The sequence below is a fragment of the Elephantulus edwardii genome, unplaced genomic scaffold (assembly GCF_000299155.1).
Source record: "Elephantulus edwardii isolate Elephantulus edwardi_28Jun2011 unplaced genomic scaffold, EleEdw1.0 scaffold00005, whole genome shotgun sequence".
Classification (NCBI taxonomy): domain Eukaryota; kingdom Metazoa; phylum Chordata; class Mammalia; order Macroscelidea; family Macroscelididae; genus Elephantulus; species Elephantulus edwardii.
In genome coordinates this window covers 36854201-36868145 of record NW_006399755.1, presented here as the reverse complement: position 1 = coordinate 36868145, position 13945 = coordinate 36854201, and positions in this window count along the sequence as shown.

Here is a 13945-nt window from a genome sequence, read left to right as displayed (position 1 = left end):
GAATCTGTTAATTGAAACAAGTCAGTTGGCAGCCCATTGATTCCTGGCCCTTGTATTTTGCCATTGTCTTCAATGCAGCTTTCACTTCCTCCTTAATTTCTATTGGCTCCCGCTCATTTTAAACTCCTGCTCATAGCGGCAATCTTTGCCCACTCATGTGCCATCCACATGAACTCTAGTGCAGTTTAGCCCATTTTAACAGTCATTGCATCAATACATCTAATCAATATTCTTCTTCTCTAATCCTCCACCTTTCCTAGCATGATGTCCTTCCTCAAGAACTGGCCCCTCTACATAACATGCTGAAAGAATGTAACACTGATGTACCACATTCCTGATTTTAAATCATGCAATATCCCCTTGTCCTGTTCAAATGACTGATTCTTCACATCCCAATTACGTCTCAAACATTATCCCTCCCTTGGCCACACCACTGTATTAGTTAGCCTGACAGTATCTCAATTTTGTCTCAAGGAAAAAAACCTCCAAAGTTTTTCTCTTAGCCATAACTCATGCTTCTCTAAGAATATGTCAATTAAATGTCATTTCTTAAATAAATCCTTCAACTTACATTAAATACATAATCACAATAAAGATTTTCCTCTATTCTTTATATAATAATTTTCCCTCATTATTCAAATTAAATGTTCCTATTAAATGTCTATAAAAATCTAAAACGTTGTTTATCCATTCTACCTTTATTATTACTTCTTACCTATAATCTTTTCACGAGAGCAGATACCTCTGAAAATATTAATGGTATTTTCAGTTCCCTTGCTAATTATTACTTTTCTAAATTCCTGGAATTATTGAGCAATTTCATCAAGTGAGATTTTTTATTTGAATTTTTAGTTTTACACTCAGTATCTTTGGTCATTTGAAGGTGATCTCCTGAGTGCTTAGGAATTAAAAATATGCTTATGTCAACAGTTAGTACGTACAAAGGCACAATATGAGTTTCAAACTATACTGATTATCCTGAAGTTATTCAGGACACTCTTGTAATTTTATGCATTCAAGTCTATCTCTTTGGGCCACATGAGAATTGCAAGCTCTGGTAATTAGATAAATACAATTTACCATTAATTTATTTTGTTAAATAGTGGACTTTGTGGGTAAATGAATATTTTCTTCTTTTACACTTTGTCCTATCTGTATTTTAGGGTCATTTAGAGTATGTTAAATAATATTTTTCAAGCATACTCACATAGACAAAATGAGAAAGTATGCATTCTTGCCCACACTGGTGATAGTCATCTATTTGTTGCCTGTGATTAATCATTTAACCTATGCACTTTCTTCTTACCTATGCCTTATTAAAGAATTCTAAACACCCCTCAAATAGAGCTCTTTAGTATCATTTAAAAGTTAAATCTTTCTGCTACAGATGCTAAACACAATGTACATTTAAATACAAATACAATTCCATTTAATGGGAGAATTGGGGCATGCAAATACAGCAATCAGAGCAAGAGAGCAGGGTGTCGGCTATGTTTTATTGATGAGAACAGGGAACTGGGAATTAGGGCTGCAAAATTATATTCCCAACTTTGTTAGTTTTCGCTATTATCAGAAGAAACACATTTAACCTGTCTCAATTTCCTCATAAAACTGTTTTTTAAAAAAAATGCTTTCTTTTCTGATGTTAGCATTAACTAAATTATTAAAGTTATATGAATTTACTTCTTTAGCCATTTAATTAAAAATACTTAATTAAAAACCCTATTTTTCCTAAAGGATGCATATTATTACATTATTTACTTTCCCAGGCTAGGATAAAATATATGAAACTACTTAGATGGGTTTTGTTATATAGAACGTCATGTCCAAATAATTCAAGAATTTAGCAACATAAAAGCTAAGGTCCATAGGTCAAAGTTAGTCACACTAGGAAGAATAATTGCCCATCCACTTCTGAAATACAACAGGCCTTCAAAAACCTTATGCACAAGAGAGCACATTTAGAGTAGACTAACAGATATGGCAACTGAGGCTGAGTTCTCAAATTTGGAAACACAAAGGAGGAGGAACACAAAGGCATTTATGTATGCAGAAACTGATGACTGAAATGTGGAATGTGAGAAGCTTGAATGTAGGAAAACTAGACATTGCTAAGGAAGAAATGGAATGCATGACATTAGGTATTGGTCAAATGAAAGGGATTGGCTTGGTGCATTTTTAAACAGATGATCATATGATCTACTATTCCAGAGATGAAAAGGTGAGGAAAAAAATGGGGTAGCTCTAAAAAGACTGTTTCTAGATCCATCGTGAAATATTGTGAGCAACAGGATAATATCCATATGCATATAAGAAAGACTGTTAATATCAATACCATTCAAATTTATGCACCAACAACTAGAGCCAAGGAAGAGGGAATAGACTATTTCTACCAATTTTTGCAGTCAGAAGTCAATCAAACATGTAACAAAAATTCCTTAAGAATAATAGATGATCAGAATGTAAAAGTTGGGAGTCAAGAAGAAGGATCAGTAATTGGAAAACATGAACTTGATGAAAGAAATTAGGCTGGGGATAGAATGGCAGGATTCCACAATCAAGGACTTACTTGTTGCAAATACCTTTTATAAGAATCATAAACACAGGGTATACATATAAATTCACCTAATGGTATATGCAAGAATCAAAGAGATTACATCTGTGGAAGGAATCACTGGAGATGTCCAATATCATTGGTAAAAACAAGGACAGACCATCAACTACTTAAAAGCAAGTTCAAATTAAAGCTAAAGAAGGTAAATCACATACACAAGAATCAAAATTTATCTTGAGTCTATTCCTTCCTGAATTTAAAAACCAACTGAGCAATAGATTGAGGCCTTGAACGCTAATGAACAAAGACCAGATGAATTGTAACAAGATATCAAGAGTATTGTCCACGAAGAATGCAAAAATTCATGACAAAGATGGAAAAAGAAAAGACTAAAATGCAAAGGGAAGAAATGAAGAAAGTAAGGAGCTAAAAAGAAAGTTTCAAAGGTCGGCTTGGGAAGACAAGGCAAAGTATTATAATGAAATGTGCAATGAATACAGGGGAGCTGGAAAATCAAAACAGTCAATTTCGCTCAGCATTTCTTAAGCTGAAGGAACAAAATAACAAATTCAACCTGAGAGTTGCAATGATTAAAAATGTTATGGATAGAATATTGAATGATTCAGAAAGCATCAAAGAAGATGGAAAGAGTATACAAAATCATTGTATCAGAAAGAATTGGTTAACACAGAAAAATTTCAAGAAACAACATATGATCAAGAGGAAATGGTGATGAAGGAGGAAGTGCAGGCTGCTCTGAAGGCCTTGGAAAAAATAAACCTCCAGCAATTGATGGAATACTAACTGATGCATTTCAACAAACAGATGCTGCCCTGGATGTGCTCAACAGGTTGTGCTAGGAAATCTGGAGGACAACTACTGAACCAACTGAGGAAGAGAACCAGATTTATTTCCATTCCCAAAAGAGGTGATTTGACAGGGTGTGGAAATTATCAAAAAATATCACTAATATCACACACTAGCAAAATCCTGCTGAAAATTTTCCAGAAATTACTTGAACAGTACATTAAAAGAGAACTACCAGAAATACAAACTGGGTTTAGAAGAGGTTGTTGCACTAGAGACATTATCACCAATGATCTTGGTAGAAAACAAAGAGTACCAGAAGAATGTTTATCTGTGTTTCATTGATTATGAAATGTCATTTGAATGTGTGGATCACAACAAATTGTGGCTAACCTTGAGGAGAATGGGAATTCCAGAACACTTGATTGTGTTTATGCAAAAACTACACTTGGACCTGGAAGCACTCCTCAGAACAGAGCAAGGAAGCACTACATGGCTCAAAATCAGGAAAAGAGTGCATCATGGATACATGCCTTCTCTATACCTTTTCAATCCATATGGAAAATACAGCATTTGGGAAGGTAGGCTTTATGCGGATGAATATAGCATCAGGGCTGGACAACCGACTTTATGCAGATGACACAACCCAGAATGCTGAAAGTGAGGAAGACCTGAAGCACTTGTTCCAGAAGGTCAAGGATTGTGGTCTTCAATATGAATTGAAGCTCAATATCAAGAAGACAAAGATTTTCACCACTAGGCCAATTGACAGCACTATGATAGACGGAGAAGAGATTGAGATTGTTAACAGTTACAGCTTGCTTGGCTTCACAATCAACACTCTTGGTATCATCAGTCTGGAAACCAAAAGACAAATTGCATTGAGAATATCTGCCATCTGGGACCTCTCCAGAATACTAAAAAGCAATGATTTCAGTATAAAGACTAAGGTGTGCCTGATCCAGTCCATGGTCTTCGCAATTACTTTCTCTGCATCAGATAGCTGGACAATGAGTAACGATGAGAGAAGAATTGATGCCTTTGAGTTGTGGTGCTGGAGAAGAGTCTTGAACATTTCATAGACCACCAAGAAAAGAAATAGGCCTGTCTTGGAGATAGTGAAACGGAGTTTCTCCTTGGTGACTAGGATTTTGAAGCTCTGTCTCACATACATTGGATGCATGGCCAGGAGGAACTAATTCTTAGAGAAGCACATCATACTCAGAATGGTGGAAGGATGGCACAGGAGGGGAGGACCCCAATGAGACAGATTGATAGAGTAACTAGGGCAATGGGGGTAGGTGTATCAGAATCAGTGAGAATGGCTCAGAACAGGGAAGGATTCAGAGCTGTTCGTACATAAGTCACATGTTACTCAAAAGTACATAACAACAATAGGTCAAAGCTGAGTAACAGAGGTCAATTCAGGGGGAAACAAAATTATGTGTGACCGAGAGGAGTCACTTTTTCCATTAACTCACACACAGTATGCCAGGGCTATTATGTGTATACTAAACCCAGAAACTGAAAAAACAAACAAACAAAAAAACCAAGATGAATGAGCAACCATATTATGAGTAAATGGCAATTATCTACAGGAAGAATAATAGAGTAACATCTCTCAGATCATGGCTTGTTTCAATAGTCAGGTCACAAGTCTGATGGTGTTGTCGTTAAATGCTATCAAGTCAGTTGTGACTAAAAGGGACTCCTATCTTCATATCTTTTCAAGCTATATGCAGAAAAGACTATCCAGGAGGATGGACTCTATGAGAAGAAATGTGGCATCAGGATTGGAGGTAGACTCATCAACAACTTGTGTTATGCAGATGACACAACCTTGTTTGCTGAGACTGAGGAGGACCTGAAGCACTTGCTGCAGGTCAAGAACTGTAGCTTTAAATATGGATTGAAGCTCAATGTCAAGAAAACAAAGATTCTCACTGCTGGGCCTATTGGGAGCATCATGATAGATGGTGAAGAGATTGAGATTGTTGACAGCTTTAGTTTGTTTGGCTCTACAATCAACACTCTTGGTACCAGCAGCCAGGAAATTAAAAGACAAATTGCACTGGAAAAGTCTTCTGTCAGAGACCTCTCCAAAGTATTGAAGAGCAGCAAAGTCAGTCTGGAGACTAATGTGCACCTGATACAGGCCATGGTCTTTGCAATTACTTGCTTTGCACCAGAAAGCTGGACAATGACTAGGGATGAGAGAAGAAGAATTTATGCCTTTGAGTTGTGGTGCTGGAGAAGAGTATTGAATATACCATGGATTGGTAGGAGAACAAAGAAGTTCATCCTGGAGAGGCTGAAGCCAGGCTGCTCTTGGAGGCAAGGATTCTGAAGCTATGTCTGACATACTTTGGACATGTTGCAAGGTGGAATTAGTCCTTGGAAAGGATGTCATGCTTGGGAGGCTGGAAGGATAGTGCAGGAGAGGAAGACCCTCAATGAGGTGGATTGATTCAGTGACTTGGGTAATGGAGATAGGTGTGTTGGAGACAATAATATTGGCATGGGATAGAGCAGAGTTTCAGGCTATTGTACATAGGGTCGCTATGAGTTGCAGGTGACTCGATGACATATTACAACATGAACAACATGCACAACCTGCTCTATCTTGAACCAACTTCATCATCTCTGACACCCACCTCCTTACCGTAGTCATTGAGTCAATCCATGTCATTGAGGATCTTCCTTTACTGCACTGTTCCTCCCATTTCCCAAGCAGGATGTTCTTCTCCAAGAATTGGTCCCTATTACCAACATGAACAAATCATGTAAGACAAAGCTTCAGAATCCTTGTCTCCAACGAACAGCCTAGTTTTACCCTTCTCGGGATGAACCCATTTATTCTCCTAGCCATCCATGGTATACTCAATACTCTTCTTCAGCACCACAAATCAAAGGCATCAACTCTCCTCCTATTATCCCTCGTCATTGTCCAGTTTTCTGATGAATACGAAGTAATTGTGAAGACCATGGGCTGGAATAGTCACTGCTTAGTTTTCAGACTAATGTTGTTGCTCTTCAGTACTATGATGTGGTCCCTAACAACAGATTTCCCCAATACAATTAATCTTTTAATTTCCTGGCTGAGGTACCAAGAATGTTGACTGTGGAGCTAAGCAAATTAAAACTTTAAAATCTCTATCTCTTCAGAGTCTATCACAATGCTCCAATTGGCCTTGGGGTGAGAATCTTTGTTTTTTGATTGTTGTTGTTGTCGTATGGCATCAACTTACCTGTGATTTGTTAAGACCCTATGTACAACAGCTCTGAAGCCTTCCTTGTTCTTAGTCAGCCTCACTGATTCCAACACACCTACCCCCATTGCCCTGAATCCATTTCATCTAGGTCATCTGCTCCTGTACCATCCTTCCATTATTCAGAGAATGATATCCTTTCCAAGGACTGGTCCTCCTGGTCATTTGTCCTAAGTATGTGATGCAGAGCTTCTGAGGAGAAACTTGGATTCACTCTCTTGAATACAGACCTATTTGTTTTCTTAGTGGTACATGTTATGTTTGAGACTCTTCTCCTGCGTCACAGCTCAAAAACATCAATTCTTCTGTCATCCTTAGTCATTGTCCAGCTCTCTGATGCATAGCAAGTAAGTGCAAAGACCATGGACTGGATCAGGCTCATCTTAGTTCTAGACTGACATCATTGCTTCTCAATAATCTCAGTACTCAGCTTTCTTGGTATTGTGCTTCAGTCCATATTGAAGGCTGCAATCCTTGATCTTCTGCAGCAAATGCCTGAGGTCCTCTTCAGTTTACAAGCAAGATTGTGTCATCAGCATAATGCAGACTGTTGATAAGTTTTCCTCTAATCTCGATACCACATTCTCCTCATAGAGCCTCTATAAACCTCAGAACTATCTTAGTTAGAAACCCTTTCCTAAAACTGTTGTTGATTTCCTTTGAGTAAAGCACTGCTGATAATGATCCTATTAACAAAACTATGGACATTTATCAAAGTTCATAGAATTTCTGGAGGCATGTTGTTTAGGAAGTGGATGCCACTCCTGCTTCCAAACCTACCATAGAATGTTATTGGTTGAGTCTCTTGTGGTGCATAGTGACTCTATATACAGTAGTTCTGAACCCTTCCCTGTCCTGAGCCAGCTTCACTAATTCTGACACATAACCCCCCACAGCCCCAGTCACTGTATCAATCCATCTCATTCAGGGTCTTCTTCTCCTTCACTGTCCCTCCACCCTTCTGAGTATGAAGTCCTTTTCCAAGGACTGATCTCTCCTGGCCACATGCCCAAAGTAAGTCTGGTGGAGCTTCAAAATCTTAACCTCCAAGGATAGACTTGGTTTCACTCTCTCCAAGACAGACCGATTTGTTTTCTTGGCAGTTCATGGTATGTTCAAGACTCTTTTCCAGCACCACAATTCAAAGGCATCTACTGTTTTTCTGTCATACTTAGTCATCCAACTCTCTGAATCATAACAAATAATTGAGGAGACCATGGCCTGTATTAGGTGTACCTTTTTATCTATACTGACATCGTTGCTCTTCAGCACTCTGGAGAGGTCCATGGGATTTAGACTTAAGAGACTCTTAAACCCAAGAGAGAGTGGCCGCAGCAGAAGAGACCAGCGGCAGCATGTGACATTAGGTATCGCAGAAGCACAGAAGCCTTGAGACCTAAGCCACCATATCAAGGACTTGATAGGGGGAGGGAGATATTTAATGGGGTAGTGGGAGTGGAAAGGGTGGTGCAGGGATAGAGTTGGGTCAAGAAACATGGGCCAAGGATGAGGGAGCAACACTGAATCTATTGGTTACATCTGTGTTTGGGAAATGTCCTGTATCTGCTCCTTTCTGTAAAATGCTTGTCTGTCAGATACTGCTCTTAAGTTGAACATTCTAATGAAGATCAACTAGGAAGAAGGATTGGTCAACTGCTTCTGAAACAACAGGTTTTTTAAAACACTATGAACAATTCTGATGTTGTTATATACCATTGAGTTGAATGCAATTCCTAACGACACTATGAACAAAAGATCTGAACCTTGTCCTATCCTGTGCCATCCTCCCACTTCCTGACATACAAGAGCCCATCGCAGCAGTCACCATGTCAATCCACCTGGTGGAGGATCTTCCTTTCTTTTGCTCACCTTCCCCCCTCCCCATCATCATGTCCTTCTCCGGGGAATAACATCTCCTAGCAACATGCCCAAAGTATTTGAAGCAAAGGAGAGAAAGAACAGATGGATTGACATGGTGACTGCTGTGATAGGCTCTTGTGTGTCAGGAAGTGTGACAATGGCACAAAACAGGACTGGGTTCAGATCATTTGTTCATAGTGTTGCTATGAGTTGTACTCACCTCGATGGCACCTGACAAAAACAACAGCAAGCTTCTCTCCAGTCAGTTTTCAGAAACTGTAAATAGCACTGGAGAAAGTGGCCCATCTTTTGTCCATAGGGTAACTGGTGGCCTCGAACCAAATTCCTTTGGGTTGGAAGCACAACTTCTTACTCCTAAGCCACCAGACTCCCTTCATAGGACACAACCCATCTTTTTCCTGTGGAGCTACTAACGGATTTGAAAGTGTTCAGTCTTCTGGTTAGCAGAGTGACATGCTGCAGATGATGCCATAAGAGCTCCTAGTGCATGATGTTGTTAGGTGCCGTCAAGTCAATTATGACTCATAAGACCCTTTAATCAACAGATCGAAACTTTACCTATAACCTTCACCACATAGAAGAAAGTGATATGTGGGACCGAGATGATTCTGAAGTCAGCATTTTCTTCTCACTCAACAACTACCAAGACCTGTAATGCTCAGTAAATGACACACTGGACGTTCCTTCCCTTTACTCAATGGTGTCGTTTCATCCTTCTTCATGATTCTATGACCATGTTGTTGTTGTTGATTGCCTTTGAGTCGAGCATGACTCATAGCAACCCTATGAACAAAAGGCCTGTAGCCCCTCTACAACTATTGACATTTATCAAAAGTCCTATGACCATAGAAAGATTTAAATCGTAAACTAGTTCATTACTGCCTGCTCTTCACTAAGACTGAGTTAGTAAATGCCTAGAATCCATATCTCAGACTACTCTTACCAAAACAGAATGTTCTTCCCTGTATTTCCTCTATTTCTATTTTCACTTTCATCAGCCGTACTACTTTAAATACTGCCATTAAGATGAATAGACTGACTTAGGGTGGCACTCCACAGGCTTTCTGAAGCTGCAAATCTTGATTTATAAGATGAGAAGGTTGTGCTAACGTTCTACTTCATGGATTTACACACTATGCTACCAAGTTTTTTGCTCCTCCTAGTTCCCTTTTAATAAAGCCCACACTTCCTCCTTTTCCTTAATGATTGTCTGATTTTTGTTTTAGCTTTTTTTGTCGTATTGGCTACAATAATATTGGAAAGGGAATATAAAGATTATCTAGTCTATGTTCCCCTTCTGGTATCTGATCACTTCAGTGCACCTGCCAGTCTCTGCTTCAAAAGAGACAATGAGAAAATCCTTATACAGAAGACCTAATAAAGGAGATGTAGGCTTTATATAAAGAACAGACAAAATATCCAGGTTCAGATAAACAAAAAAGCATCTGATTTCCTTGTTAAACCAAATTTTTTTTCTAATTGTGAATCAATTTGCTTCAATTTCGGTTTCCTAGTACATATAACACTGCTCTGACTGCTTTGAAGGGTTGTCATAGAAACTTAACAAAATAATGTATAGTAGGCTCCCATTTGACCCTACTAAAACCCAACACTAGAGTTAATCTGAGCATTCTTTCTAGTGTCTCAAAGAAACTACTTATTTGGTATAAAACCAGGAGTCAGGGACCAGTTTGACAGCGGAAAATGACTAGTGGCCCAGTAGTTGGTAGAGAAAGTAAAGACATTATCACCTAAAATAAGTTTAGGAAAACATGTTTTCTGCACTTCACTGAGGAATTCAGCACCTCTCTGGCACCTCAATGGCCAGTATGTCATAGGTAGAGGCACCAATTAAGTATTTTCAGAGTAATTTGGAGATATTTACAGAATGAGAACATAAACTGAAAAACCATATCAAAGAAGAATCAAAACAATGATTACCTGAGGTAAAGACTGCTGAGAACACAGTACTGTGAGATAAGATCAAACACTCCCTTGAGACTTCCAAAACCTCAAAGATAAGTGACTTTACAAGTTGGAGTTGGAGGTTTCAAAAAATTGATTCTCAGTGCAATACAATGTGGTGGTGGTGGTGGTGATTGCTGTGGAGTGGAGCATGACTCATAGTGACCCTATGAACCAAAGACCTGAACCCTGTTCTATAACTATCCTTGTTTCTCTAATTTCATATCATTTCCAGAGGCATGTTGTTTAGGAAGTGGATGCCACTCCTGATGTAATCTATTTGCATCCAGGTGGTTAACTATGGATTATTTATATCAAAATGGTTTGTATGCTACATAGTTCTATGCAAAAGTCAGTTAAAATGAACAAAAATCAGGGCATTTATTTTATATGCTAAATACTATCTGGAGAACTATAAAAGAAAAAATGTACAAATGCTTTGGTGTTGAGAAAAAAAATTAATGCCTTTGAATTATTGTGTCAGCAAAGAAAACAAAATATGCCATAGATTTCCATAGGAATAAATAGGACTACTTCAGAAGAAGTACGCTAAACTCTCCTCAGAAGTGGGAATGGCAAGACTGTCTAATGTACTTTGGACGTATTATCATGAAGGATTAATCTACAAAGGAGGACAAAACGAAAAGTAGAGCACAAGTAGAAATGAAAAGAAAACAAAAACTCTCAATGAGATGAACTGACACAGTGGTTGCAGCAATAAAGTAAAAAATAGCAAGGATTGTAAGGATGATGTTGGAGTAGGCAGTGTTTCATTCTGGTCTGCATAAGGTATTTTGTGTAGAAACCTAATAGCCAGCATTAGAATTTAATAATATCACCAGCCTCACGTAACAAGGTGCAGATCTGAAACACTATTGGAATACAGAGAAAACAAGAAGCCATACTTTTTTTTTCTCTGACCAAGCTTCTGTCTATTTTTAGACATGTGCAGGAGCACTGCTCTTGAATAGCTAATTAAAGAACTAAGGGGGAAAGTCAGTGTTAGGAAAATGCTTTTGATTTAACTTAGAAGCTGCATTTTAGTTTCTCTGGAACAAATTGTCTTCCATAGAACTTACATATAACCAGTGTTTTTGTTTATAAATCAAGTTCCATTGATTGAGTGGAGACGAGAAGTGAGAAAAAAAAAAAAACAAACGTTAAATATCCCTTTTTCTTAAGCAAACCTTTTTATCACCTTTATTCACTTCTATAATTTCAGGTGCTACTTATCACAAAGAAACATTTCTCTTCAACTCTAACATGCTGAACTTTCCCCAACGTTAAAACAAATATGTTTAATGCATGATCCTGAAGTCAAGATGAATGCAGAGAGATATACCACATAGACAGTGCATTTTCCATTTCTGCAGACTAATTATGGTTAGCTTGGACTGCCTTACAGAATTTCAATTTTGTTGTTAAACTAAATTTGGTGTGCAATGTCCCTGCTGGATTAATATTTGCTTCCAAGATGGGCATGAACAACAATTTTACAAATAACATTCATTTTATAAACACCATCAGACAAGTAAACAAACAAATAACTCAGGGAAGCCTGATGTGTTAGAGACACTAGACAGATACTGATGGATAAATTGCATCAATATTCAAAACTGAATGACTATTTAAGTGTTAACACTGTGTTTTGATTTTAGGTTCCTGCCATCAAAGTGAGTTTGGATTAATAGAAAAACTCAAGTAGAAAAGAACAAAATACTGTGCAATCCTGTAAGTCTTCACAGTCTCTATTGTGTTTGATCCCATTGTTGTCAATCCGTTTCCTTTCTAATCTTCCTTTTTCTCCACTTACTCTCTACTTTACCAAGCATGATGTCTTTGTCCAGGCCTTGAACCATCCTCAGAACATTTCCCAAGTATGTGAGACAAAGTCTCATCATTTTTGCTTTTAAAAAGCATTCTAACTATACTTTTTTCAAGGTAGATTTGTTCATTTGGTTGCTATTGTTAGGTACCATCGAGTCATGTACCACTCATCCCAGCCCCATGAACAGAGAGACCTGAAGTCTGCCTGATCCTGTGCCATTATTACTCTCTAACACACTATAACCCATTGCTGAAGTTCCCATGTCAATTCATCTCATTAGTGCTGTTCCTCCTCTTTGCAAACCTTCTGTCTTTCTAAGCATGATATCCCTCTCTTGTCAAGGAATAGCTCCACCGATCTACTTGTCCAAAGTCTTAAAGACAAAGCTTTGTCATCTTTGTCTCCACGGAGCACTCTATCTGCACTTTTTCTAAGACATATCTGTTCTTCTGACAGTCAATGGAGTATTCAGTACTTTTCTCCAGCACCAAAGCTCAAAAGCATCAATTCTTCTACTATAATCCTTGTTTCTTGTCCAGCTCTCAGAAGACCATGCCCTGAATCAAACACACCCTAGTCTTCAAACTGACATCATTGCTTTTCAGCATTCTGGAGAGATCCCTGACAGTGGACTTGCCTAGTGCAATTAGTCTCCTGCTTTCGTAATTGCTGTTACCAAGGGTGTTGATAGTTGTTTCAAGCAAGATGAAATCATTGACAGCTTCAATCCTTCCTCCATTTATTATAATGTTGGTTGGTCCTGTAGTGAAGACCTCTATTTTCTTGATGTTGCGATGAAATACATACCATAGACTGTACTCCATAGACTTCTGCAGCAAGTGCTTCATATCCTCTTCACTTTTAGCAAGAAAGTTGTTTCATCTGCATAGTGCAGGTTGTTTTATGAGTCTTACTCCAATCCTGATACCACATTATTGTTCATAGAGTCCAGTTTACAAGTTATTTGCTCAGCATACAAATTGGATGGGGAAAGGATACAAACCTGACAAACACCTTTCTTGATTTTAAACTATGTAGTGTCCCCTTGCTCCATTCAGACAATAGCTTCTTGTTATAAGTGCAATTAAGTGTCCTTTTGGTAATTTGTGCTAATTATAAGACAATATAGTAAAGAAGTCCAAAATAGTCCCTTCTGAAAATTATAAGGATAACAAATGCAAAAACAATGGGTGTCTTTTTCAAACAGGGTAAATTTCTGTATAAAAATAACACAAGTTAATTAGTGTTGGGGAAATGGTGGTTGATTACGGCAAAGCCTTTAGTCGCAGATTTTTGCTAAAATCCTTTAAGACAGGAGAACCACCAAGTCCCAAGATGATTCTGACTCAGGATGGCCCCATGTATGTAAGATTAGAAGTGTGAATTAAAATATTAGACCTTTATTATTGTTATGTCCTCTTGTTCTATTGACCCTTTCAGCATTATGTAGTGACCTTCCTTATCTATGCACCAAATAAAAGACCAGCAAAATACATAAAACAAACATTAACAAAACTGAAAAAGGAAATAGACAACACTACTATAGTGCTGGGAGACTTCAATACACCCCTCTCAAGAAAAGATAGAACTACCAGAAAAAAACTCAACAGAGATACTGAAGAATTAAATTACACAATAAAC